Source organism: Accipiter gentilis, chromosome 12 (assembly GCF_929443795.1).
Source record: "Accipiter gentilis chromosome 12, bAccGen1.1, whole genome shotgun sequence".
NCBI lineage: Eukaryota > Metazoa > Chordata > Aves > Accipitriformes > Accipitridae > Astur > Astur gentilis.
The window spans coordinates 1,336,087-1,359,753 of NC_064891.1; the positions used below are offsets into that span (position 1 = coordinate 1,336,087).

General features: G+C 39.2%; 1 protein-coding gene across 1 annotated transcript in view; it reads right to left on the reverse strand.

Moving 5' to 3' along the window:
* The window catches only part of TRIM2 (tripartite motif containing 2), a 118,598-nt gene extending 95,549 nt beyond the window's left edge, over window positions 1-23,049 (reverse strand). Inside the window, exon 1 of the mRNA XM_049814580.1 lies at window positions 22,941-23,049. The gene's annotated coding sequence lies outside the window, so the exon portion shown is untranslated. The remainder of the gene's footprint in view (window positions 1-22,940) is intronic.
* Window positions 23,050-23,667: the final 618 nt, after the last annotated feature.

A 23,667-nucleotide genomic window follows, 5' to 3' on the forward strand; every position in this document is an offset into this window, starting at 1 on the left:
GCTCTCATGTTCTATCCACAGGACATACCAACTACAATGTGTTACAAACAATCTTTTGCCTTCTAAAACTAAAAAAATGGAAATTCGAAAATATTTTCAACAAAATTTCTACATTTACTTCTGAATTAATCTTATATACAAAATTACACAATAATTAGACAATGTCTAGTGAAACACATATTTAGTGGCCCTAGGAGAGACAACATATTCAAAAGAAAAGCACTAAATTGAAAAGATACCTTAAGCAGATAAGAACGAGCTAAACTGTCACTTAAACTCATGTAGTTCTGACATTTTTGCTATGTAAAACCTTGAACTTCAAAGAGTACGTTGCAAAAAGACAGCAACAGGAATAAATTGAAAAATTAATATTATAACAAGGTAAAACAATGAAGTTAATAGCTTATTTTAAAAGAAGCAGCAAACATCTGACATAGAATGAGGAGGCTCTACTACTTTTCATAGCTGTGCCAACTCTCCCGACACAGAAAAGCATAACACAGTGAAAGCAGACATAGTTACTTGGCTTCTGGCCTGAGCTAAGTAACATCTAGCCAGCACAGCATGGAAGCAGCATGAACTTGGATCCCTCTCCCTTTATCTATGTAAATATTCTGTGTGTATCTATTTCCTGGACACTTGCGGCTTCTTCAAGCATAGGATAGGGTGTTTGAGCACCAGTCTCAGGAGTGGGCATCTCACTAGTACCAGCGTACTTCCAAGTTAACCTACAGTGCTCACATTTCTTACCTTAAACTCTTCCTTTAGCTACCTGGGGATCCCAAGTTACCCAGATTTCTGATCTGTAAGGGACCTGGCTGAGATACTGCTGAGAAGGCAGTTAGAATAACAAAAGAAAGATTTGCATTTACAGCAGGACTCAGGCATACAGAGATGCAGCTGTAACCTGTGAACTTGCTGTTAGTTTCCTGCCAGCAGGGAATTAGCTCACTCCAGGAGTCCAAGATTCTCTTGACAGCCCAGGATCTGCCATAATGGTCTCTTGGTGAATAGACTCAGAAAAAAATGCAATTGAGCTGTTATGACCTGGACATTGTTTGGTGCACATCACTGAACATGATAGCAACCCTACAGCCTACCATACAGCTGAGAAAGGCAGACTGCCAGTGGTTATTTAAAATGGCATCCACCCATTCCAGCAGTATTTATTATACGTTTCCCACATCTTTTCCCATGTCATTACATCAAGTCTATGAAAACATATATTAGCAACACAGTATTACATATGGCTTTGCTCAGAGATAGAAAGAAGTGTCAATAGAAATGCTTTGTACAATATTACTTTACTTATTCCAAAAGAAATCTCTAGTCAACACACCACCTCACTTAACTCCATGCTAGGCTTTCATATAGACAAGCTACTTATATTTCTAGGGTATTGACTGCTCATCAGATTTATACTGCTTTTGATACTGCAATCTCTTTCCTTCCATGGCCCTATTTTAGGGAAAAGGTTCTCCTTTCTATCTACTTGGATTGACATGCTTTGGATGAGGAAAAAAATCTTAGCAGTAAATAAAGCGAGAGACAGATTAACAAAGAGGCACAGGCAGGGGTGTCACTTCCTAACCACAAGGTGCCTTGCAGTCTGCAGATCCCCCTGCCAAGAGTTCTGTGCTTAAGCAATCCACAGGAATGACACCCACAAAAGCCAGCACATTACCACAGAGCTGCCTAACTTAACTACTGCGAAATGCTAAGATCTTAAACTCTCTCCACGAACTTGGTATCCTCATCTGGGCTGCAGGAAAATGCCCGTCTCCAGCTGTGATTCAAACATACCCATTCTCTTGAGTTAATTTCCCTTTCTCACAGAAGCTAACTGGGGAAGAGAGGCAATTAGAGTACTAAAGACATGACAGATTGGGGCTCAAATCTACTAGCAGCCAGATGAAAGTTTAACCACCATTCCCTTATTTAATCACATCTTTTTAGGTTATTCTAAGGTAGGAATCCTCCTGAAGCTGCAATCCTGATATTACTAAATAATGAAGGGAGTAAGGGAGAGAACAAAGACCACTGTGTAGCCTAGTAGTCAGGCTGTTGTTTAAGGCACTAACCTTGAAAGTCCAATTGCTGCTTCAGTAATTGGCTGTTCATTAGGAGTAGAATCACGTTTCTGCCCCCCTGATGGCAGCGGTTATTTTGTTGGGGTTCAACAGGTGTTTTCTGAGCTCTGTGCCAGATTAACCGCTTCAGAAAGGACAGGCACAGAGTATCTTCCGTGATGGTCCTGATGTGTCTAGGTATGAGGGGGAGTATGAGTATGAGCCCAGTTACTCAGCCCTTGCTGCTGTTTAGCATCTCCAGACACCTGGATTACGTGGCAGGTTTTGAAGACCTACACTTCTGCCTGAAGTGTTTAAGGTGGCCATTAGGTACTTAAGGCCATGTCTGCAATGTGGGAGCAGGGCCACCTGAGCTGGCAGGGATCTGCATACTGACTCACAAACCAGAAATGCTGGAGAGTTCAGTGCAGAAACACACAATCTGGCTCTGTGCATTGTCACTAATAAGCCACAGCGCTGTGCACAAGGCTGAACTCCACTGTGACTTTTCCAGATTGAGGGTTCCTGAACTCCAGTCTACCCCAGAGAGTAGGCAGGCCCTACATCTGGCCTCAGTCCCTGCATGGATCTTGCCTGAGTTCAGCCAAGGAAATAGTCATTATGGGGATTAAAACTAATCTGATTTCATCTAGCCTGGAATACACAGGAAACAGATCAAAGGTGGATTTCTGCCTGGGTTTCTCATGGATTTCTATTTCAGTCAATGCTTCCAACTGCAGGCCTGCCTATTTCTTTCCTTGTTTTAGAAGCAGAAACCATTGCCAAGGCTCTGGCAGCCAGGCCAGAAAACAGTGACAAATAGTGTAAGCTGATCTGGCAGGCTTCATTAAGGGCAGATTAAACAGTGACAGTCCCAAAGGTTTTTGTGATATGATTGCATGACATGGCCAATGAACTAGTTACTCCCTAGGGTGAGAAGCAGAGATGATGTTCAACTGCCTGGAGAGTGGAACATAGACTGCTCTGTGAAATTACATGTTATAACAATGTAAGATGCAAAGCACCATCTCTAAACAAGGTGTTTCACCTCAAATAAACCCTGTGAATAGCTAAATACAAGTCTGTCTATTCCTAATAGGGCTGAGTGATGTAGAAAAAGAATCAAGATACCTGCAAAAGGCCAAAGTAAGAACTCAACAGTCCATCCTGGTCAGGATATCTTGCCTTTTTTCCTATGCAAAGTGCATAGTTCTCATCATTTAAGATTGTTTTTTCAATAAATATTTGAGAATGGCCCCCTGTTTACTCAGTCAAGTAGTGTTATATCAGAATGTCAAGAACTCTCCAAGTTGTCTGTGCTTGTGGCAAGATTGTCTTGGACCTAAAACAGCCTCCTAGTTCTACTATCTACTTGTAACCTGATGATTCTCCTTGCTCTACAGGGTAGTGGATCTGTAAGTTTCGAATCACAAAGACTGCATGATAACATTTCCCTTTTCAAACCAAAATACTCCAAATGCTTCCAGATTTTCTTTTGCATCACCAGACCAAATAAGTTGATCTTATCTGAAATGTTACCACTTAATATTGTGTTACTTGACTCTTTCTGTACCCATTCTATCCAAATAAAATACATAACAAATCAAACGCTTTTAAACTTAAATAAATTTTAAAAAGCCCCATAACATCAAAGGAAGAATGTTAGCTAGCAATTTTGATGTCATTTGTAGATGCAGAATGGACAGAGTAGAAAGAAGCTGTACTGGGTCTATACAGCTACAGCACAGGAGGCTGCATTAAGATAATGACAAATAGAACATTAAAATTTGTCATTGACCATCCAAAATTATAGAGTTCTAGCAGCATAGAAGTGAAAGGTGAAAGCCTCATCTGTGCCTCACTACTTTATCGAGAAAGACAGGAAATTCAGATACATAACCATTAACATTATAATTGAAAATTGGGAAACAATTCTGCAAGCTTCCATAGAACAGAAGGTTTCTAATTCAGGCAGAAAATTATCCAAGTTTCCATATTTCTCTAAGGTCTGGATTGTATCTATTGACATCAGTTTGGAAGAGAAAAAAAGTGCTGTTGAATTTGTCTCATGCCCAGAAAGCACTGCATCCAAGAGGCATAGCACAGCTTCTTAGTTCTCTCATGGATTTAGAGTCACATGGAAGACCTTTCTTCAATGCTGCAGGTTCTGCCTTTAACAGTCATTAGTGATTTCAACCACATCTGAACATGTTTTAATGAGGTTATATCTACCAAAAGCCTCTTGAACACAGTACATGCAGTGTCCTGTTTGCAGGGGTCTACCCTGCCTTTATTATTAAAGAAAACTGTTTGGTTTTCTTACAGTTACTACAGGACAGCAGGTAAGATATGGCAGGTGGAACTGAGGTGTTGGTATACACATGGGAAGATATATTTGTAAGGGAAGTCAAACCTAGTTTTGTTTGGAAAACAAGTGAGCAGCTGGTGGCACAATTTGGTCCTTGCCTTGTCCGCTTTCCCTATTCCTCCTGCATTTTAGTACCTCGACACCATCACTATAACCAGCATTCATGACTTCTCCATTTAGCCCGTTTAGGGCAGGGAGCTCAAAAAAGAATAAGAAATAATTACCTTTAGCTCTCCTGCTTCATCAAGTCAGTGTGGAGACACCTTGTTGCCTGCTGTGACACCATTTGTGTCCTAGAAGTTCTGAACTGAAATGAACACCTCCAGACTCCACGGATATCCAGAGGGAACTTTACGCAAACAACATGACTTACTTGGAATGTCTTTATGTTTGTTAAATACAAGGAAACAAGTTAAAATACAAACCCCAAAATTATCCACCAGAATTATATTCCAATGTGACTAACACAGCTAGTTAGACCTCTTTATGGCTTTACCTCCAATTTAGAATGAATTGAGTAACTTTCTGGGCATGTGGGGGTTCCAAGTGGAATGGAAATGACGAAAGCACTTATTCAAAACACTCATTAGCAATCTTTTCCAGCACTCCAGTCCAAATCAGCTATTTGAGTGGATTACTTATAATTTGGGAACCACACACTATGCCATGCATGAAAAAATGAATTCCCAGAGACAACCAGAATGCTGCAGAAATCACTGTGAATTAAGATGAAGACTGTTGGAAGAGGATGGAAAGAACTGCAATGATGTATGTTAGCAGTATCTTTTCTCTCCTTCAGAATTTGCAGAAGTCCTTTTCCAAGCACAGAGAGTTACTTGATTTTTAGAAGTTAGAGGGCTCTGGCTTGGTGGGAAGGAATCAAAGGTGTGAGTTTGCTCCTACCATCATTTCCCCTAGATAATACAGAGATTTATTTAGACATATCTCAGATAATCCCAGTGCCTGGAACTAATCTTTTGACTCTAGGAGTTGCAAACTTCCTCCTGCTCCCAGGCTGAGCCTGAAATCAGGGAATAGAAAGTAAACCCTTGGTTTTGCAGCATAATGCTCTCATATCCACTCCAGAAACAGGCTTCTGCATTGACCTGCACAGCATTTTTGTCAATATATCTCATTGTGCCCTTCAATCTGAAGCCAGAGAACTGAAAAATACCACTACTTGTTTTGCCTTCTCCAAATACAGTCCTGCTGCAGTAGAGAAAGTCCATAAGGGAAACCTTGGTAGAAAAATGTGATAAATGTGTGGCTTTCAACTGCACCTGGGTTCCTGAAAGGAAGAAAATTTGCATGAAGTCCTGTGCCCCATGTTTTCTTTTGGCTACTTCTATGCTGAGCCTGAAGGATCTTCACTGACTCCATAGGGTGGCTAATTCTGGTGCCTAGGCTTAACCTGTCAGGACTAAGCACAATTTTTACATGCACTGCAGTGCAGAACTGGAATTCTTGAAGTAGATATTGGAAATCTAAAAGCAGAGCACTTGTATTACAGGATCTCAAGTTATTAGTCTTATTTCTAAGCACATTCACAGTAGTATCTCAGTGTGTACAGACATACTTGCTATATTATTCAAGGATACAAATGTTCCATCACCATCTTTGCCCACACTGCATGCAGCCATGTTCCTGCTTTCTCAGCTCAGATGCAGTATCATATGCATCTAAATATTTCTGTGCCACTAGTATTAGATCCTACATGATTCTACTTCGCTGAAGAACATTACGTATCCTTGAGTTAAATAAGTTTTCCAGGTTCTGCTATGATCAGCAGTATGCCCAAGCAAACAACCACTCTAACAGGATTAATTACAGACAAAATGGGATTGAAATCCCATTGTTGACTAGTGAAAAAAGCAGATAAATAGTTCCTTTTCTTTAGCATCTTATTTGCTTTGTATTCCTAGAAAATAAAATGTGGTGTGGAGAGCCCACATTTCTCATGGAACAGTCTGTATTAAATCTCTGTTTGGGCAGTTAGTGCATGCTGACTTCTCCCCTTTTTAAATTAAGGAAACTCTAGTACTCTTTTCCACAGAATAACCATTTTCTAGCTATGAACTATTTGCACCTCACTATAAAATAATTTGAGATTAACATTAGACCAATCAATAGTTAGACCTAATTAAACTTGCTGCTTTAATTACATCAATTGTTGCTTTTAGAGACTTTATTGAAGACATCAGAGATGGTGAGAAGAACATTTTCATTTCATGCTCTCCCAATGCCCCAAGCTTCATTGAGCCCTTCACTGCAGAAGTCCATCCTGGCACCAGCTCACTTGATAGCTGTGCTAGAGCCAATTAAACCTGGGCATCATGGCCACATTCAGAATTACTGACTACCAGAGAAGATCACAGTCCTAACCACTGCCTGACAAACAATGATATCATCTTGTTGTTGCGATCTCACCTACAGATTCTCACCCTTCTTTTGTTGCCATATCCCTTCCTAGAAATGCAAACAATGGATGTGCAGCTATTGCTCTGTGTTACTGGGCCACTTGGAATAGAAATTGTACTACCATCTTTTGACTGTAAGGAGAACTACACCTTTAGAGAATCTCCCTTCTGTATTAAGTCACTGAAGGAAGTAATCTTCAATTCAGTGAATGAAACGTAAAAATCCATTTAAGTATGGAGACACAAGATGAACAGTGTAGTCTATGAGCCGAGGCCTTTACAAAAAGCAATTTGATTTGAACATATCCATAAGAAGGCCCATAATTTTGGACAATCACAGTATATCCAAGAAAAAGACATCAATAGTCTTAAATGTGTCAGCCACAGTGCATCTACAGCAATTTCACATGTCATAATAAACTGTTCAGAAGCAGCTCCACCATTAAAGTTCCATGTTTCCTCTTCCAGTCCACTTCCAGTCTGCATGACTACAATGGTGCTTAGTTCCTGGGCAGATCAGTACAGATTGGAGTTTGTATTAATTACAGACTCCTTGATTTTCAATAAGTAGTTTATACCTAGATCAATTCAGAAGTAATGGACAGTACCACTTTCTGAAATGTACAGTGATCTATACAAAATTATTTCAGTTCCTAGGGAGAAGGTGTCATACAGAATTACAGTTAACTGTCTTTATTGGAAGTCTTAGCACCAAGGATTCCTCCACTTCTATGCCCAGACAAAGTTCTTCTGAAATAAGTCAGAAACACATTGGAGAAGCTCATAACAGAGATCTTCAGAGGCTGGTTATCCTACACTGTGCTCATACACAAAACTGTGATATTTTAAAACCATGCTAAAATACAATACTGACATTTTTAGGCAATTGTAGATGAATCTCATGTATTCTTAAAAGGCAAATTCTAAAGCACTGCAAATAGGCAAATATATTTAAAAACCAAAGTGACATGTAAAAATGTACACTGTACATTTGACATGAAGAAAGTTTTGGGAGTAGAGTGTTTAATAACATTCCTCTGCATACCAACAAAGGTTCTGCTGGATATCTGACAACAGAAACACTTGTTTAATGCCCTGTGATCTTGCAACAGCATTTTTGCCAATCCCTGAAAAGAAACCACTGGCATTTTGGGTGTGCATTATGGCATGTGTGGTTTAGTAGTGCTTTACCACTTTATAAATTCAGGGCAAAATCTTGGTTTCAGTGAAGTCAATGGGATATTTGCTACAGGCCTCACTGGAGTTGGGCTTTCATCCATAATATTTAAGAAGTGGGTCTACAGTCTGAAGAGGCACAAAGGAGAAAGTAAAAAAGGTTTTTTTCCATTGCAAACAAAGAAAGTTACAATAAGCACTAATGGGTAAAATCTGAGCCTTTCATAAGACTCTTTTCCCTATCAGTTATGCTGTGCTGTACACAGTTTTTAAGCAGCTCTCAATTAATTTATCTATGTATATATGCAAAGAAATTGGAAAATAGTACACATATATACACAGGCTAAAGTTAAGACAGGTGTTATTTTTCATCATCTTCTCTCATTAGCATAGTTTCACTAATGTTTCGTCCCTCTGGTGTAGCTGAAATTACATATAGTAATGTAATAGAGTAAAGCTACTAATTTAAAGAAATCTTTTTGTTCTCACATGTAACATTATTAAGTGGAGCTATTACAAAGTAGTGGTCAAGGGTCTTCACAGTCACATTTCATTTTGACCTCTGATCTACATCTTCTCTGTAATAGACCATCACATACCACAGTACTACAGCAGCTAACTCCTTCACAATGGAAAATCAGTGCACAGACTTAAGTCTTATACCTGCTGGATAGACAGAACACTTTGCTCTGAATAGTTCAACAAAATCACATTTTATCAAAAAAAATTTGAACTTGTATATTCCCTACTTCTCAGCAGCAATGAAAGCAATTCTCTCCTGCCTCCCAACTCCCTTAAATTATGTAGAATCTACTTTTATCCTGGGTATGTTTAAATAGAGCAAGAAAAACAATTTTTCTGTCACTGGTAACAATGTTTCTGTAGTTGTACACAGCACCTAAAAAATTGATTGCAACAGTAAATCCCTTCCATCCCTTTTTGTCGGCTAGTTCAGAAAATAACTTGTCATTGTATCTCTCAAGGCCTGGGAACCCTTGATCTCAAATCCACTGTCTCACCAAAGACACCGGTTATTGGCATGATGAACCTCAAGAATTGGTAATGTACCTAACTTCTGATCTCTTTTACATGCCTGTACCCTGTATTAGTGTTGGTTTATAAGGATATGGCTTTGTCAAGAGCTATGTACTGAGGTTTGAGCATCGTCAGTCAGCTGAAAGAATGTTTATCTCGCAACGAGCTAATGATTTTTTTGTAGTACAGTGAAGCAACAAGCCTGTAATACCATCTGGAAAGGAGATGACTCTGTCTAGCTAACACCTGAAATACACAAGCATTTCCACAGTATGGTGAACCATCACTCTTCCTGTATGAGAATATTCAAACTGACTTCTAAGAAAGTGACAAATTATAGGAAAAGATGAAGAGAAAGAGAGGGAATGCTTGCTGAACAGAATTCCAAGAAAATTTCGCCAGTTATCATGTACAAGTAACCCCTAAAAAGAGGGGGGTTTCAGTGACATTTACATTCAAAGCAGTGGGTTTTGTCCAAGAATTGGATCCCAGCCATAAAGCACGAAAGTATTCTGACTGCTTGTTAGCTGAAGATGAGCTAAAATACAGGTAGATGTAAAGATTTGCTTCTTTTTTTGGGGGGGGGGTGGGGTGGAGGGGGCTTGCCTCTGCACCTTCTAATTTTGCTGTCTATATTTGGCTTAGGCAAATAAATTATCTTCCCACTTTTAACTTATGGGGGATTTTAGGTTAGCTGGCAATAAATAAGACATTCTGCTATGCTGGGTGTGGATGATCATTAAGACATGGGTATTGGACCCATTTTCAAGGTGCCAGTACCCCACCACCAGTGGGGGTACAAAATTATACAAAATGAAAAAAAAGTGAGGAGGACCTCCTTTTTCTAAGCTGTTCTGCCTAGCTGGGAAGCTGGCAGTGCAGAGTGTAACTGTGAAGGAAATGTCATCCCCACTGATTAACATCGTTTGGAGATAACCCAGCATTCAAGAGACCTATGGGGAGAATGCCAGGACCTTCGTTACCACCCAAACCTCTTCAATGATTCATGTCATAGTACCCCATTTGGGCCAGACAGCACTGGGCAAGAACCTGATATGTACATATATATTCCCAAACTGCATCAGAAATGTTTTGAACATCCCCTGGTATTGAATGTTCCTGTTCCTTACCCAGCAATGACAAGAGATACTTCTCCCTATGAAAAAGTAGTCATCAACCACAACTCCAATGCATGACAAGACTGCAATGTAGGCAACAATTTCCCATGCTTCCCCTCTTTAGGGGGCATTATTAGCTTGCTTATCATCACTGTTCTTTCCCAAGATTATCAATACAACACAAACATCTAGACAAATGGGGAAAAAAAAGGTTTGAAAGGTTATGTATTGTGGGGTTCATGGGCTATAGTTATGTATGTACTCTGTATCATGTTTGATTAGAGAAGTCTTTTCTAACAATTTTGGGCTTTCTACTTACAGTACTCAACAGAAATAATTGTGGTGACATTCCAAATGTTCAGAATATGGATTCCTTCCTATTTCACTAGGAACTCTGAATTAGACCCCTACTGAAAAGACCAATCCAAACAAAATAAAAAACATTTGCATAGAAAACTGATCCACAAAATGGCAGCATTAACTTCATGGGCAATGCAATATTTCATGATTTTTCATTTTAACAGAAACAATTTCCATGTGCTCAATTACCAGCTACAAGCGTATTCTCAGATTTCTCTGCATGCCACAGCATGAAACTGATGATCTACATGTGATCCTAAATGCCTGGCAGGTCTATGTTCTGATACGCCTTCGTCTCTCACCCCATTTTTCTTCAAAAACTCAGGCTTCTTTTTGAAATGTGCCCACTTTATGCATATGTTTCCAAGCTTTTATTCTATACCAAGAATACCTGGAAAACAAGATGACAGACAGCACAGGAAAAAAAAGCTATGGAGTTATTTAAAAAAGTGGGGGTTGGCAGAATATTCTGGAAAATGCCAAGGGTTTGTGGAATAAATTCCATTTGGCAAGTTTAGAGATAAAAGAATCCAGCTGCTTTCAAACACCAAATGCACCACTAAAAAGTCTCTAAAATTGCAGAAACATTTTAAATCAACAAAACATATCATCCTCCCACACAAAACAACAGCAACAAAAGAACCACAAAACATTCCTATTTAGATAGACTTCAATGCTAGCTGAAGTATGTCTGTTCCAGGCAGTTTGTCAAAGAGTACGCTTATATACAACAAAGGGCATAGGGTTGAGGGATTTTATGCTTCAGGCTATTGCAAAGCTAGGCAAAGAGATGAAAGCAGTCATGCTGCTGAGGGACCTAGGAAAAGGAACCAGGCTGAGCTATATGATGATTGGAATCTTTTGCAAAAGCATTTCTATCCACTTGATTAGAGTCTTTCAATGGCTGTATTGCTGAACAGCAGTTATTGGTTTAGGGCTTGATTCAATGTTCACTGAAGTCAGTCGTGACTTTCTACTACATTTAAAAGGTCTTTGGATCAGATGTTAAAACACTAATCCCCATCTATTTATGTATCTTTTCCTCCAAGTTCAGGTACAACCTGTTCAACTCCTTCATGACATGTAAAGCATGTAAAACACACTTCTAGCAAAACTGGAACTTGGAAGTACCTTCACTGTACTAGCAGAAAATACTCATAGAGGAGTCTGCAGAAATGGCAAGTATACTGCCCTCTTAGTTCTAAAGAGAATCTGTATTGTCAGGCTGTTGTTCCTTGTCATTGTTTCTTTAACAGAACAAATTGCAAACCTTGCAAAATAGGTTGGCCCTACTGAAATATGAACAGATTTTATTTCATTTTTAAATGAACCATTTCACAGATCTAGGTTTGAAGTCAGTCACACTAGCACAAGTGAGGGTAAGGTAGCTTCCAGTAAATGAAGGCAAATGAGCCACTGGAAGCTACTGACAGAATACTATCCTGGGACAACAGCCTGGGTGTCCAAAAGCCAGCAAAGAGTCGTTATGGAAAGAGTCCTCTTTGTAGGTAACTAACACTCAAAGGTAACAATTTCATTAACTATGAAGCAAAACGAATAAACATTCTATTGAAAGTTCCTTTCATCTCTCCTTATCTCCTGATAAAACTACAGTATCAGTTATGGAGAGCTTTGAAACTCACATTTCAAGCTAGTAATTTCCAAATAGTCTTTAAAAAGACAAACAAAATCTAAGCAAAAGCAGTTCAGTAACTTTGCGGTATGAAAAACAAACTTTTCCATTTCTAAACACACACACACAAAGAATGTAGAAAAACCTTGTGCTGAAATGGCTGGAGATAGAAGGCACAAATTTGGCAGGCAAGATGCCTTCACATTTTCCAATTAAAATGGGATTTGCTTTGACTGATCTGCTGCAAATCAGTCTTTTTGTCCTTTATCAAGTGTTTTCCCTCAGCTTGAAAGGAAGCAGCTAAGGAACATCATGCTGTGCTTGTGTACAATTAACTTAGCCAAGTAAGGAAACATTCAGAGAAGAAACAGAACAGCCCTGTCTGTGATATGTAGATTTTTTCTATTGTGCTTACATAGTGCTGAACATCCAGTATGGTAAAAGCACCATAGCTCCCAAGATCTGTGTATTTATTATATCGTATTTATGTATCACCTCCATAGTCTCTGTAAAATACCTGAATGACTTACAAAAGCCATAACATCACAGAAAGTTGTTTTCTATTCAGTAATCAATATATGCACTAGGTCTTCAATCCACAGAGGCATGCCTACATGTCCCTATGGATCAAGCTGTTTATAATTATGGTAAGAATCACCTCATTACAGATGGTCTGTGTAATTTCTTACACATCACCCTAGTCCTATGATTTCAGATGTCTGAAGAGCTCCAAAGTAGTCTGTTACAGATTTCATCTTATACCTCCTGCACATGACATGTCTTTTTCCAATACTATACTTGGCCTTTAATTTGCCAGCAACTGCTTTGTTAGAAAAAAAAGTCTTGCTTTTATCACTTTGTCATATCCCATTGCTGAAACAACATTACACTGCTTCAACATCAAACTGACATGAAGCACCTGGTTTTAACCATACTGAAGTAGCTTTCATGTTTTTACCCACAGATTTCTTTAGGTAATAATGAGCTTTACTTTTAATGCTTCAGTCTTTATAGTGCTGGACATTTGTATGCAAATGGACAAGTTGCACAGCTGCAGAAAATGAAACTTTGTATTTTTTTGATGTTGGTTGGACTGAATCTTCTCAGCATGTCTATATAAGGTTGAGTAAAAACAGGCATTATCATTATATCAGATACGTCCCCTATAGGCAGATTATTTTCTACAGTTCCAGGAATTTACCTTCTCTGAGATTTTAAATGCCAGTGTTGGAGCTGGCTGAACAGTATTTGCCAGCTGACACTGATTTTGATCTTCTCTAATTCACAATCATTCACAAATATTTCTCACTGTTGAGGAACACATTTTGTCCCTGTATGCTTTTGCCAAATGGTTTGATGGCCCATTTTGCAGATGCTGGTTGCTCATGAACATACCAGCTATTGACTATTTGAGTTATGTGTATGCTTTTCATCCATTGCCTTTTTTGCTGAGCGGGTGGCTGAAACATTCATAGAAAATAATTGATAGCAAACAACAGAGAATGGATTTCCATGACTAATCTTTTGGGATTTGCAAATATCTCCATGACCGTTCCACCATTGCATAAAGACTGGCAAATAGCAGAGTCACCACAGTCTTCAAGAATGTTGAATTAAAATTATTTAATTCTTGTTATATTTACAAGAGTTCCCTTTTCCTCTATCTTGCCAACTTTAATCCCTATTTTCCATAGCAACAGCGGCTAAAAAGACAGCAGCAGATCCATGCTAATGGCCTGCAGGAAAATTACTGATAAACAGGCTTTTCTTCCACCTTCAGCTAATAGGCAATCTGGAGGCTGCACCCATACTCCCTTCAGATGGGGGGATCATAATCCACGTCTTTATGTATCTCCAGTTTGGCCTACTGCAAATGTCCAGATTCCTGTTGCTTGCCTTCCAAGCAAGCTATGAGAGTGTTACTGATTTGGTACTGATTTGTTATTAGTTAGAATTAATCATATTCAATTTTAATAGGAATGTAGAATTATAAGAAATATTTTAGCAAAAACTATACATATCTATTATATTCTACACATTTAACCATGGGAGTGTTAAGTTTGAAATATAGTCATAGGAACTTAGGAACTTTAGAAAATGTATTATGTGTAACCATAAGAATTCAAGTATTGTCTAAAATCATTTAAGTACAGAAACTTTGACAAAGATTTGTTGATCAGTAGTGTTTTGTTTTAAGAAACTAAGGAAACCATTATGGACACCAGTTTGCTGCTTGGAAACCCCTTACCCTTCCCATCTCGATCTAATTATCAAGGATTCCAATCAGTAGAGTTAAGTGACATTAACCAATGATTGTTTTAACATCAGAATATTAATGAGATGGTGTGACTGAAGGACCAATCATTAGAAAGGTTATATTTAAGAATAGACATAGTATGCATTTTTATGTAAATGATGGTGAGAATCATACTGCGCAGAATCACCTGAGAGGTCAACTATCGGACAAGTGAGGAAGACTGTGGAAGACCACCAGAGGGCTTCTGAAGACCACCAGAGGCTTCACCACGCCTGCGTAGAAGGACATTTGCATATGCTAATAACTTCCCAGAAATCTAATGGATATGTATAACCTTTCTCGGAAACCTAATGAATATGAATGAATAAGTTTAATATAAGGTGTATGATTTTAGTGTTCAGGTGTGCGTCGTTTTTTTGAGAGGACTCACCCGCGCACCTGGCCGTCAATAAAGAAGTGTCTGCTTATCTACACTAAATTGGTGTTGTTAAGTTCCTTATTCCGAGTTTTTCGGCAACAAGAGCACATTAACTTCAGTACTGTGGAGCTCCTGCTGGCTTCCCACTTAGTGAAACTACACACATTTTAAGCTCTTGTTCCTAATCTAAAAGAAACCTTTAATTATTAGGATCTGGCTATATGGAAACCATTTAAATTTTTTTGCAGCATTCCACTGCCATAACAATAGGCCTTGCAGATACTGAAACTATGTAAAGCTTCTCGGAAAAACTGTCAGGAGCTCAGGGCAGAGCATTTTTAGCTGACATACTTGAGCTATGAAACATATTATCAGGAAGGACTGGAATGCATTTAAATATACAAAGGAAGATGTTTATGACATACCTCTCCTCATATTGAAAGCTTTTCTGTAGCGCTGAGTGCAGAATACACAATAATCTCACAGAAGGACAATGGAAACTCTAAAAACACACCAGAATAAATAGCAGAGGATGGTCTCAAAAAGGAGGGCACAGACAGGACTTGAATGCAAAGTGCATCAGGTATCTGGCACAGCTGATCTAGCTCAATCTGTCAAGGGTCTCTAGACCTCCAAAGCATTGAGGGTGAATCTGATTTATCACAACTAGAGAGAAATGACAGCACAGGATGGTCAGGGGTACAAATTCTCATCTATGGCAACATAGAATGGAGCTTGCTACTGTTACTCCAGCTCTGGAGCTACAGCTGCATGCTCCCAGTCCAGTCAGATATGTATATAAATAAAAAGGCATGTGAGCAGTCCCCTTACTTACAATGTCTTGGTCTATGCCGTTCACAGCAGGATGAGTGCCTGGCTACAGCAAAGCTTTGAGTAAGGTTACTGATCATGGGCCTCCATGAGTGTGCGTCAAATCTGCTTTTAGTAGTAGGAGTCTGACAGCATGAACATTTGCTACTATCAGGCTCAAGACAAAGCACCTATTCAGAGACTTTCATTCATCCAGTTTAAAAGGGTTTACAAGGATATCTGTTAAGAATTGACTGTGCTTCACTACTGAGGGCAACTGAGGCACTACAGAAATAGATATTTTTTTTCCCCCCAAAAAATGGCTTCTTCTTTGAGTGCCCTAATGTTTTTGTTCCAGGGTTAACCTATTGAAAAGACTGAGTATTAGAGTTAGTGGTATTCCCCTGAACAATCTTGCCATCGCAGCAGGCATTTAGCATTTCTGAAAATGTTACCAAAGCCTGAAGATTAACACTTCAAGCTAAATACCCAGATCTGAAGAACACATTTGAATACCTAGTCCTATGTCTCTAAGACCAAAGTCACACAGAACATCAGTGGTAGAGTCAAACTCCGTAACTCTCAAAGATATTTCTCCTTCAGAGCAAGTGTAAATATGAGTAAATGAAACAAGCTATACCACATGGCTTGTTTGCTCAACAAAAGTAGCAATAATCATTTGTATGTAGAAAAGTTCTCAATAGAAAGGCATATGTTGGCATGACAATACATTAAAGAGCTATTGTGTAGAAATACAACAAGAAAAATACACAAGGGGATTATTATGAGGACAGTACTCCAGAGTCTTATCAAATGTGGTTTGTTAGAAATAGGAACAAATAACACTTTCTCTAACTTGGTTGAACTTGCAGCAATGACCCTTAAAGCTAGTAATAAAATTTTCCAAAGGCCTGAAACAAATAAAAGTTGCTTTTGTTGTACTCGTCTCTTTTTAAATCTTCAGGAATATTTTAGGCCTAGAAAATTTACCAATTTCAACTGATGGGTTTTATTTTGCCTGCATTCTTTGTCACCCTGTATATATATATTCTTTCAATCATCTAATAACTTCTGTTTTGCTCTCTGATACTTTTGTTTTCTTTTCTTCATCTAGGTTTCAAAAGCAAAAATTTATAAACAAGGTAAGAGGGCACCGGGTGATGGTTTTCTACTTTCAAGAACAGGGATAAATGTTTTGACTGGGGATACAAGAATTAACACATACTGAGAAGATAAAGAACTCAGAATAACACCTGAAGTTCTCCACTGGCACATATGTAAGCTGCTTTGCATAAATCAGATGCATTACAGAGTTTGGGATAAGATACTCTAAGAAAAGTTACTTTAAAAAGGTAAAACAAATACACACCACTTACTATATTCATGAAGAACTAGACTGGAGCTTTACCCCTTTTACTTGAAACAACATTAAGTTATATTCCAAGTCTTGCTCTGAACAGATATTTTTAGAAGCAATTATGCTAAGAGGTTTGAGCTACCTGAAGATTAATCTTTTGGTCTCAAAGAAAACTTAGCTGAATAAAGCAACTCCTCTTCCACAAGAACGTCATTCTTCAGCTAGAGACAGAGGAAACCATTTCCAAAAACATCCTTTCTATGACCTTCATTGTGCTGGAGGATAAGATGATAATCTGACTGTATTCTTGCTCCTGCCAGCAAAAATTAGACTGTCCAGATTATGTCTTCCATTTAAAGTGAAAGAAGGCTTTCGGGAGCTCAGGTTTCCCCCCGTAGTCAGCCCTGCTAAAATGGGGTGTTCTCTTTTGGCACATACATTTCCTAGCAGTAGCCAGGACTAGTGAGACACAAAGCTCTGTCAGCAGGTGGAAAAGCAGAAGCGAGTACATAGAACATTAAAAATGTGTTGATTAGTGCATTTTTATAAATGTTGACACCATTCTCACATCTATGAAGTTCAATCCTGACACATCTGCACTACAGTCCTGCATCTGACTGCCACTGATGTACACAGGAAAGAAAAGTAATGGCAGCAGCATACGTTTCAGCTCTCAAACATTACTCAGACACATGCAGGCCGCACTGAGGCTTGTGCTTCTTCAACCACAGTGTGACAATAACTACATTCAGCCTGCCTTAAGGCATCTGGGACATCTCATCTCTGTGTCACGCTGCAAGCATACCCATACTGAGGAAGCTAGACCTGGTAAAAATTTAAGTCCTTAGGTGGCAGGCTTTCTGGGTCATTCACCATATCATCCAGTGGTGGTAATGAAAATGTGAGACCTTCTGCAGAAAAGGCTATTAAAAAATTACAGTACTTTAAACTTCTCAGTGATTTTTCTACCCAGGAAAAGAAAATGTAAGTATTTTAGCATAATACCTGATCAACCAACTTTCAATAGAATAAGACTTAAAAATTAACTCGAAATGTGTGTAGTTTGTATTCTATTTGAAAACCTTTTTCCTTCTTCCAAAAAGCTTCATTTCCCTTGTTGCCAGGGCTTGTGTTTCGCCTTAAGCTTGTCATAATACTCAATGCTTTACAGTTTTGCATTTTTCTCCTCCAGGGGCATTCTTCTGTCAGCTCAGCAAGACCTTTTTCTTTATATATTCTCTTTTTTCCTCTCTCTTTTTCCTCTCAGGCCCTCGCTTTTCTATGCTCATATTTACTACATATGACCACATTTTACATTTCCTCACTATTATTTTCCTAGGGTTTCTTTAATCCCATCTACCCCATTTTGTAAGGAATACATCCATATTGCTTACTTCTCTCCCTCAGCATCCTTCCTCATCTCCATACAGTTGTCAAGTTGTTCCCTCTCTTTTTTTCTTTTGGTCTTTTTCCTCTTCAGCCTTATATCACCTTCCTCTGCTCCTATCACTATCAAACCAATAAATTGTTTCTGGAGTCCACAGGCTGTGGACAGCTGGGCAGTACCCATTTCTTTGAAGATAGCATCCATTCAGGAAAGGGGATATCACTGTCCTTCCCTGATGAGAACTGACTCATATTAAAGCCTGAGAACTGCTGTCTCACAACTGTTTGAGACCAAGGAGATGCCACTGTGGATGCAACCTGCTCTTAGGAGATTTAAGAAATTTGGAATTACAACATTTCATCAATACTAATCCTGTACTGATCTTTAGAACAACTGCAGTTAAAAATTTCCATTCTGATGGATGTAACTTCGGTGACTACAAATTTTATTTGCTTCAAAAGCCTAACCTCAGCCCTGTGAGGAGTCATTGGCTATGGCAGCATGTCCTGGTTTCAGCTGGGATAGAGTTAATTGTCTTCCTAGTAGCTGGTACAGTGCTATGTTTTTTGAGTTAGGTATGAGAACAATGTTGATAACACTGATGTTTTCAGTTGTTACTAAGTAATGTTTAGTCTAAAGTCAAGGATTTTTCAGCTTCTGATGCTCAGCCAGCAAGAAAGCTGGAGGGACACAAGCAGCTGGGAGGGGACTCAGCCAGGGCAGCTGACCCAAAGTGGCCAACAGGGTATTCCATACCATGTGATGTCACATCTAGTATATAAACTGGGGGGAGTGGGGGCAGGGGAATGACCACTTGGGGACTAACTGGGCATCGATCAGCAGGCGGTGAGCAATTGCATTGTGCATCACTTGTATATTCTAATCCTTTTATTATTACTATTGTCATTTTATTAGTGTTATCATTATCAGTTTCTTCTATTCTATTAAACCATTGTTATCTCAACCCACGAGTTTTACTTCTTTTCCCAATTTTCTCCCCCATCCCACTGGGGTAGGGGTGAAGTGAGTGAGTGGCTGCATAGTGCTTAGTTGCTGACTGGGTTTAAACCACAACACAGCATGATAACAGTCATATCCAGACTAGCTTCTAAACAGGAGAGAGAACAGCAGGTGTAAAATCCAGTAGGTGTCTCACTTGGCAGAGCAAAGCTGTCAGGTCATGACTCATAACAGGTGAAGGAGAAAAACTGGAAAACCAGCTTCTGCAGATAGAGCTAACTTAAATATTATTGGAATATAAGATATCCATTAGTCCCAGAGAATTTCAAGAACTAGAAGGTGCCATAAACAAACTGTAACTACTAACCCCAATGACAGGCATACATATGTTTTCCTCTACCCACGTTTATCCAAACAAATCAGCACGCAAGCACACATTAGATGGGAAATTCTCTCAAGAGCATAGAAGGAGGTTTACAATCTCTGACTTCCCAGGCCAGGGCAGGTGCAAAGGGCAGAGTGAACATTAGGTGGGAGCTCCTGGTCTCAGCTTGGCTGGGCAGGAGAGGAAAAGGAGATACTATCAAGCAGAGGCAGCACAGTTCTTCAGACAACAGTAGCCACTAAGAAAGGCAGTTTTAAAAAGACAGTTCAAGAGCTGGTTGTGATCTTAGCATTTGGTCCTAATGAGCTGGACTGAACTTTCTCCAGCACAGTTGTGCTTAAAGCTGTTTTTCTGGACCAAGGTTGCTGTCCTGGTCTAATTATTATAATAATTCCACATTCCCCTGCCTTGTGTAATTAACTTGGGTTTGTGGCTTTTGCAGAGAAGACTCCTATTAAAACAAAATCAAGCTGGTTAGTGGTAGCAGTAGCATTTGTATTACTGCAGCACCTTTAAAACCTAGTCATGGCTCAGGATTCTAGTGTCCTGAAGCTGTGCTGAGGAGGATAAACAAACATAATGGAATATGCACTATACGTCACAAGATGGAAACACTGCATCTTCCTCCAGCTTGGCAATATGGCTTAGCATTTCACATTTGGTTCTTTGTGGACACATGATCTCCTGTTGCCCACTGAATACTAGCCACAATGCTGAAATATTACTCATTATCTAATCGGATGTGATGCCACCTTCCCCAGGGCAGGGCCTGCTGCAGGGAGAGGGGGATGACTATTGTAGGTACTCACATGGTTCCCTATCAGTGCAATACTGAAGCAGCTCACTGTCCCCTACATACTCATCACTGCGATGCCCTGTGTAGAGAGGTAGCCTAGGTCTTGAGGGACCTTATTGACAAAGCACCTTGCCCAAGGTGATGATACCAAAAAAAAAAAAAAAAAAAAAAATCTGTGGCAAAGCAAGAACTGAATTCAGGTTTTCCTGGTGGCCACGGGGCTTAGAGTCTACTATTCTCTGAACAACCTTTCCTTACATCAGACTAGGTTTGCAAGCCATATTAAAAGCTACGATGCAAATATTTACACAGCACATATGATTTCTTCCTTTTTAAAAAGACAAGTGTAAGGTAGTGGTACACTACCAAAAAAAATTTTGTCATTTCCCTTTTGTTTTAAAATAAGCCAAGAAGTTTTAAGCTTCTGGGGGGGGTGGGGGTGGGGGGGAAAGGCCCTGAACACTACAGGGTTCCAAAGCTTTAGAGAAGAACTGAAAACTATCAATGTTTACATTACATTTACACAATGTTTACAAGGTCTTCAGGCCTTTCTATTCTCTTAATTGTGTTTCATCTAAAATAGTTACAACATTTCTCAAGTAGCTGCTATATAATTGTATTTGCACTTGCACTGCTTTTCTTCCACATTTTTTATTTAGCGAGCAAAATGTTATTAACCATATTTGAGGAGAAGGTGAAACCCAAAGAAGGTGAAACTTCACACTGCAAGCCACCCAAGGCTGCAAGAAGGCAACCCAGCATTACAGAAACATCAAGTGGGCCCTCCAGTTCCTGTGCCATGCTTTTTGCTTGGCATGAGAGCATTGGGGACCATGTGCATGGTCTGCTGAGAGACCAATAGTCACAGCTAGGCAGCAAGTATATCAGTGAACACAGCAAGAAGCAAAGTTTTAAGCAGCCAGAAAAATGTAGTTTGAAAACAAAAAACATAAAAGGTGGTTTGAAAGCCATTGAAGTACTCCATTCACAATGTTGAGCCCATAACCTGAATTTTTGATTAAATTAAAAGTATCTGTTCTTTTACATTTAGACAGAAGTGGTCTGCAAGCTGATACTGTCCACAGAGGAATAAGTATTAGGTGAGGGTGGAGGACTAAAAGGTGGTGAGTTGGCCCATTTAGGTCTTCATTTAAGGGAGTACTTGGTACAAACCAAAGTTTTGTTTCAGTCTGGGTGCCTCCCAGATTTTCGTTTTTACATTTTTGCTCTCCCTACACATAGTTTTTCCATTCAACTCAAATAATTTTTTCCTCTTACTTTCCAATTCTACACTCAAATATTTAACCTCTCTTCTTTGTCCAGTTGCACTGGTCTTTGCTCTCTCACTTTGGCCCCACCCACACTCCCCCCTCCACCACTTTTGTTTGCAGTCTCTAGAAAAGAAATATTATAAACTAAAATTTTGGTGAAGACTTCATTCTATGATTCAAGGAAATAATAGCTCTGAATGAAACAGTCTGACGCCTTAGAGCCAGACACAGTGAGTCCTGATCTGAATGCTAGCCCATTTATTTATCTAACAGTTCACTCCAAAAGATAACCATGCTGATCATACCAGAAAGTACATCTCCACAAACACACTGCGGTTGCATATTTACTGGGAAGCACTTGAAAAAGTTACTTGCACAATGATGCATCATTGGTTATGTGTTCAAGATAAAGTTTAAACACTGTTTATACCTTTCAGTTTATATCCTTTTATATTTGTCTGCATACTAAGAAGATTTAAAATCTCCAGACCATCCTTTAAATCTAATAACAGAGCAGCAAAAAAATTATAAGGCTGTAAGAAAATTATTTAATAGATACATTAACATGAATCCTCCATGCAGTGAAACATAATGAAACAATAATAATATTAATTACTATTCAAAATGTTTTAGTATATATATCTCGTAGGTTTCTAACCCAATTATTTTTAAAATATCTGCTCCTTAAAAATGAAACACATGATAACTTAAGTGTAATCTTACTTTTTGTATGTTTTCTGCATATAAAATACTCCTGTGTTTTTGTAAATGAATCCCAGTGATAATGAACCAATGCCATGAAAACAAACACAAAGTAGTTATCTAAGGAGTCCTTGCTGAGCCAAGTCATTTCACTGGTGAGCACTGCAAAACCAACGAAAGTGTTATAATATTTTATATGCCCAACATCCAATTTTAAGCAACTGTCCTATGAAACTGCAGCCAAGGAGAGCTCACAGACCATGAATTCTCTCATCAATTTATGACCTGTCTCTGGTGCTGTTTCTCCGCTTTCAGACCAAGAGGAGCAGGCAGTTTTACAGACCCCATTCAGCTGCAGACAAGAGGTAAATAAGCACATCTGCTCCGTTAACAAGAAAGAACGAACTTGTTAAGTACCTACCTTCTCCTCATTTTCTTGGTTCCAGCTCCACCAGTCTTCAGCCTTGCAAAACTCCCCCAGCCTGTGTGACCCTGCAACAGACTCTTGAGTGATTCATTGTGGCAAACTTGCTTCTGTTCAGCTTCAATTTATGTGGCCAGACTGGCTGAGGTGGGGGGGGGAGGGGGAGGGGGGGGGGACCAAAGGGAAAAATAAAAAGTGGAGGCATTGACAGGAGAAACTAAAACCATCTTAAGAAACAGTGGATCTGGTTAAGGCACACTGTTCTTTCACCATGTCAGAGAGTTAGTTTACTGACTATTGACTTTGGCTGTAGGTCACTAGGGTGCTAATGCCAGGCAAGGCAAAAGGCATCTTGTCCTTTGATAGGATTTAAGGGTAATCTTCTGGAGAAAGAGTGAGAACAGTTATTAGCATTTGGGGGTGTGATTGCTAATCCAGCAATGATGCATGACTGATCTATTAACTGTTTCGCTTGCAGAAAAAAATGGAAGAAGGTTCTGCCAAGAATCTGCCATTCTTTGATGGAGACCACAATGTCCAAATCCCTTTCTTAGAGCAAAGCCATGGCAAATGCTGAGCCCGCGTGTGTCACAATGAGGGATTAATTCTGTCTTAATGCATAATCTTATATGCTAACAGAGAAGAGAGTACTGCAGAGAATTTTTAAAAAGCATGCAGAAATATAACATGTGTTATAGATATTTATAGACAAAGAGGAAGAAAT